Source organism: Leguminivora glycinivorella, chromosome 22 (assembly GCF_023078275.1).
Source record: "Leguminivora glycinivorella isolate SPB_JAAS2020 chromosome 22, LegGlyc_1.1, whole genome shotgun sequence".
NCBI lineage: Eukaryota > Metazoa > Arthropoda > Insecta > Lepidoptera > Tortricidae > Leguminivora > Leguminivora glycinivorella.
The window spans coordinates 14,215,153-14,221,578 of record NC_062992.1 but is presented as its reverse complement, the minus strand read 5'-3'; positions in this window follow the sequence as shown (position 1 = coordinate 14,221,578).

Below are 6,426 nucleotides of genomic sequence, written 5' to 3'. Positions count from 1 at the left end.
GTATTTGTGGTGCAGGTCTTTGGAGACGGGCCATCATGTGTTATATAGACTATCCTTAAGAGGCTAGTTCTGTTTCTGGTATTTGTGATGCAGGTCTTTGGAGACGGACCATCATGTGTTCTGTAGACTATCCTTAAGAGGCTAGTTCTGTTTCTGGTATTTGTGATGCAGGTCTTTGGAGACGGGCCATCATGTGTTCTATAGACTATCCTTAAGAGGTTAGTTCTGTTTCTGGTATTTGTGATGCAGGTCTTTGGAGACGGACCATCATGTGTTATATAGACTATCCTTAAGAGGCTAGTTCTGTTTCTGGTATTTGTGATGCAGGTCTTTGGAGACGGGCCATCATGTGTTATATAGACTATCCTTAAGAGGCTAGTTCTGTTTCTGGTATTTGTGATGCAGGTCTTTGGAGACGGGCCATCATGTGTTCTATAGACTATCCTTAAGAGGCTAGTTCTGTTTCTGGTATTTGTGATGCAGGTCTTTGGAGACGGACCATCATGTGTTCTGTAGACTATCCTTAAGAGGCTAGTTCTGTTTCTGGTATTTGTGATGCAGGTCTTTGGAGACGGGCCATCATGTGTTCTATAGACTATCCTTAAGAGGCTAGTTCTGTTTCTGGTATTTGTGATGCAGGTCTTTGGAGACGGACCATCATGTGTTCTGTAGACTATCCCTAAGAGGCTAGTTCTGTTTCTGGTATTTGTGATGCAGGTCTTTGGAGACGGGCCATCATGTGTTCTATAGACTATCCTTAAGAGGCTAGTTCTGTTTCTGGTATTTGTGATGCAGGTCTTTGGAGACGGACCATCATGTGTTCTGTAGACTATCCTTAAGAGGCTAGTTCTGTTTCTGGTATTTGTGATGCAGGTCTTTGGAGACGGGCCATCATGTGTTCTATAGACTATCCTTAAGAGGCTAGTTCTGTTTCTGATATTTGTGATGCAGGTCTTTGGAGACGGACCATCATGTGTTCTGTAGACTATCCCTAAGAGGCTAGTTCTGTTTCTGGTATTTGTGATGCAGGTCTTTGGAGACGGACCATCATGTGTTATATAGTATATCTTTAAGAGGTTAGCTTGAGACCTTGTTTGTCAAAAGCATGTTTTATGACCTTAAAGAGTAGTGATCTCAAGGTTACCTTGAAAGGGTTGCTTGCACTAATACTTTCCAGAGGTTGCTGGTGGAATTACGGTTTCCAATAGAGTGCATGCTACAGGCTGCGCGACAACCTTGTCATGAAGGGCCAACGTCTGCGGTCGTTGCGCCGCCAGCCTCGAAAGCAGCCGTATCACCGTGGCTTGCGTATGAAGCTTTGATATGGTAATGTTTGTTATCTTATAGCAAAATTGGTGGCTAGTACACATTGATTATTACCTTTTATTAATTTTATCATGTTGATAGATAAATAATTAGCAGTTGTTAAAGGTCCTGCCAAGGAGCAGCCATGTATTCTGCTTAATATATTTTCATAAAAAAAGATTACATGACAATATTTTCTAATATCTTCATTGTCATTGTTTATTACTAAATTATTTTACGGCTATGTAAGCCGGATCTGTAATTGAGAGCATCGACTATGCCAATTGTACATTAATTTCTCGTAACCTTATCATGTTACTTGAACGACAGTTGTGTTGTACTGATTCTATCACCTACTGGCTTAGTTCCAAGGAAAAATTATCACGTTCTCGTTACTTTAAGGAACTTAGTATTTCCCATGTATGTTACAGAGCTTTCTTGCTGCTTGCTGTGTTAGAAGGCGGCTATGCTCACGCATGGAGTGTGTCATGTTCACCTCTCACGAGTTTGATGTACGCGTTGTTGTGCGTGCGGGGAGCTTCACAGCCTACAGTGACGGAGCCAACTGTGAGTTTGTTCCATGTATTTGCTATTTAAACGACGCCAATCATCATTATTATATTGAGCGGGCATAAATGGCATAATACTTACCTGAAAATAAATGAAATGTATTGATGGGTGAAGTTATTTACAAGCAAATATTAGATGGTGTTTTGTACACCAGTAATTACCTGCCCGCCGCTAGATGTCATCTATTTTACATAATTAATTTGACTAATATATAGTATCGATCATGGCGGTAAAACATGTACACTCGCGACCATAGCAGCATGGAAACCACTAGGTCGATTATCGCATGCACGTGCCTGCGGTCGGATTGAATAAGGTGTTCAAATATTTACCTAGATGGCGTTGCTGGCCAAACGGACTTATTTAACGAATTAAAAATCAAATTTTCGTTTCTGAATAATAATATAAATGGAGTACATATAACGTAATATTATTTACCCAAATAATAATAGTTATATACCATTAGAAGTCATCTGTAATATCTTATAGCAAGAGCTGTTATAATCTGTGGTCTTACGTAGTACTTATCAACCAGTGTAGCAACTTTTATGACTTAGTGGGTATGTGACCACTTGCTCACTTATAATAGTCTTAAGTGCCATTGACTCATTGAGACTTATATTTACTTATAGACTTATTTATACCAATTATCGGCATCACTAAATTCTCGAAACAAACATCACACTGATAAAAATATTCTTCACAATTACCTAACCTAACCTTTAGTAAAAAATGCATGATAATATTGATAATTGCAGCGGTAAAACTGGTCAAGCAAAGTTCGTTGTGCCGGTTGGAAACAATAATAATTTACTAAGTTATACAATACATATTATTTGCTGCCCGTCATGTGCACGGGTATTTGTGGGTTCGCACCAACGAAATAGATGGTCGGATGGATGGTTGAGGTGGTGGTGATTGAAACAGTCGCCGTGGTCGAAATCGGCCAGGAGAGTAGTATCGTATTATTAAGTTAGAAAAGTGCCTTATCAATAGCCGATAACGGGCACAATGGGTTTCTTAAATACTTCGAGTTTTAGCATTAGACCATTAAATGCGCCGAAATGTGACTATTACCGTTCTTACTATTACCTATTATATCAAATAGGTATTTTGCTTTTACATTTATAAATAATAGTTAAATTTTTGTCGTAATCGTGTTTCGATTATTAGCCATGTCAACACTGTTTATCATTAATTCATTATACGATACTAGTGATAAAAATAACCAAGAATTAGGTAAATAAAATCACTTTCACGGTTATTAAATACTTACTTATTGGGTGTACTCGTATTTTGGATTCTCCTTAGGAATTCATAAACATTAAACCACTTATTAATCTTATTATTATTAATCCTTTATTTAGAAGTCATTTTAATTATACTTAATGGCATAATTATTTATATTATTACATTACATCTATAAATATTTTACTAGTTGAATATTTTTAAACCGACAGAAGGAATCTAACTTAACAATATAGTATGTTTACCTTGCTAGTCTCTGTGTATTACACATGCTGACAATCAATTGAAGAAATCAGTTTATTTGATTAGCAAAATTATGCCATCAACTATCTATAATAGGGCTGTTATTTAGTTCTTCAAAATGGCAAGCACCTAACATTTTATTGAGATTAAAGCTTAAGTAGCATTTCCGCAAAACGGAAAAGGATTGAAGCTTCACCACAATAAAAATAATAGGTATTAAAATAGAAGATCGGACTGCTATGTAACAAAGTATTATAACAGAATATTGATTAATAAAAGAAGCAATTTTAAATATTTACTACGAAGGTATTTGCCTGAGCGTAGTGAAAGATTCAAAAGCCCAAGGTGAAAATATATTTACTACCATGTGCACTGTTGACGTCAACAGAACTAAACAAATTATTGTGTATCAAAATTATTTTTAAACTTAGAAAAACACTTACACAAGGAAAAAATGGAATTCCGCGCCTAAATAGACTTGGTGATGTAAATGTAATAAGGTCCTTTTCATCTAAAATTTTAACAGAAATTCAGACCTTACTGCACATGAAGCATAATATGGACCCTTCTCTATAGAAAGCCACATTAGAAAATTGTGACTTTCTCCTTATAGCAGGGAACAAACAGAGTTGATGGTGATGTAAAAAAGATTATTTGTATTATTGAAAAATACAAAAAAATGCTTTGAAATTAAAACAAGTTATAATTATATGATAAATCGAGAATCCGATCTTCTATATATCTTACGTATTTGCCAGCTGAAACCTCGAAAGTGTTATATTACTGACCTGATTAAGTAAAGTATTTGCTTATCTATATCATAACGACATAACTTCACTGCAGGTTAAATAGAGAAATAAAAAAAACTATGCTGTAGCGTAGATAACAATTTATACAGAGTGGCCTTGGATGGAATGCGCTCATATAAGTAGATAAACTCAGTTTACCTAATAAAAATATTATTTTATTTTAGAAAACGAACAAAACTGGGTAGTTTTTCCACACTGTATAAATTTGAATTCTACTGTCGTGACTCGTGACATACTTACTTAGTTAAGATTTTGATAAAATGACACTTTAATTACATTATTATCCACAATTTTTTTTTTATTGTTATTGATCACTTAACACGGAATTCACTAAACACTACTTATAAGATGATACACTAATACTTTGTGTAACCTCCCTCGTTATTAATAACTGCCTGTAAACGGGATCTCATTGACGTAACTAGGTTTTGACACAAATCGGTACCGCGAATATTGTCCCAAATTTTTAAACAATGTGCTTCCAATGCTGCCGGTGTTCTTTCGTTTTGATTGTCCCATCGTTGGACAATGACACCCCATAAATTTTCTATTGGGTTTAAATCGGGTGACCTTGCAGGCCAGGGAATGTCCTTGATGTCATTTTTGTGTTGACCAAACCACTCCTTTACAGTACGCGAACAATGTATCGGGCAATTATCTTGCACAAACGACAATACCGGCAATTCAGTCTCAGGATACACGTTTCGAACTGTAGGTAACATCGTATTTTCCAACACGTCCACGTAATTGTCACTATTTGCGCGGCTAGGTATCCTGACTAGTTCTCCCGGACCGGCTGCAGTCATCCAACCCCACATGTTCACGGTGATGCGACCTGACTCCATATTGGGCACGACATGCTCATTATCATACCGCGTATTGTTTCGACGCCACAAATTCAACCGTCCGTGTTGGCTCGATTTAAATGTCTTCTCATCTGTAAAACAGTCATTTGATTTACAAGGGGCAAAGTTGTTGTTTAACCGCACGTGCCAATATTGATACCCGAACAAGCGACAGATTCCAACCGCGAACCACGAGCGTAGCGTGTGGTTCAAAAGTGGGATCTTGAGCGTTGCGAGGGTTTCAACGCACGAAGGTTAAACAAACTTTTCAACCAAAAGACACACACAAATTTTTACCAACCCAAACAAAATCCTAACTGTAAAACATGAAACAAAATGAAATAAATTTATTTCAGTATTCAATATTTGTGATTCAATATCATAGGTAGTTAAATTCTACCAGCCAGTTTAGGATATCAAGTTAAAAATTGTATGAAATTACTTTACACTCTTGTGGATAAAATGAAATTTTGCTACCTATCTGTATTAGAAGAATTAAAAGAGCCTTTACCAGTTTAATTTGATTTTACCATAAAATGGAGAAATAAACAAACACAGACGTAATAAAAAACACTAAATAGTAGGTAAATTATTAACCTGTAAAAATAACGTTAGTCCAGTCGTCGTCTAGATGTTTTCGAGCAAACTGTAACCTAGCAGTTTTATGTGCAGCAGTCAACAAAGGTTTGACGGCATGTCTGCGATGATGGAGACCCTCTTTATGAAGCGCACGCCGAACAGTGCGCGCACTCGTGCCAAACAATCCTGCGTAATGCCTTGTGGGCCTGAAGCCATCTTGCTCATACTCCTGCACCATTAGCTGACGTTGCTCAGTGTTTATTAGGCATGGTCTACCTGATTTAGGCCGATGCAACAGAGATCCTTCCCCTTGATACCTGTCAACCCACAGGCTAACAGTTTTACGCTGAAACAATGTAACAATATTTATACTTATTATCATCACATAATAATGTCTAGCTCGAGTTGATTTTACTAAACTCAAATGTTTTAGCAAAACAACAATATAAAATGGCGAATACTAATTTTGCATTTATACATTAATTAAAGGAAATGGTCTAAAATAAAAAGAAATATGTTATTATTTCACAAAATGTTAAGTAGGTAAAAGGTTTCCTGTTTCATAATAAAAATAAGAAAAGTATAAAACAAAGAAATGCCATATAACTCATGTATTGTAAGGAAAAGTGAATATTAAAAAAGTTACTTACGTTTACACCCATTTCTCTTGCTATCTCTGATTTATTAAATCCTTCTTTGTGCAAGGCAATTATTTGCGATCTCATTATCATGTCGATGTTGGAATGAGAACTCATCGTTATTATAATATGAGTAAACCTAATATAACTCAAAACGCAATTAATTCGGACGTAAGCGGCAACGAAGGA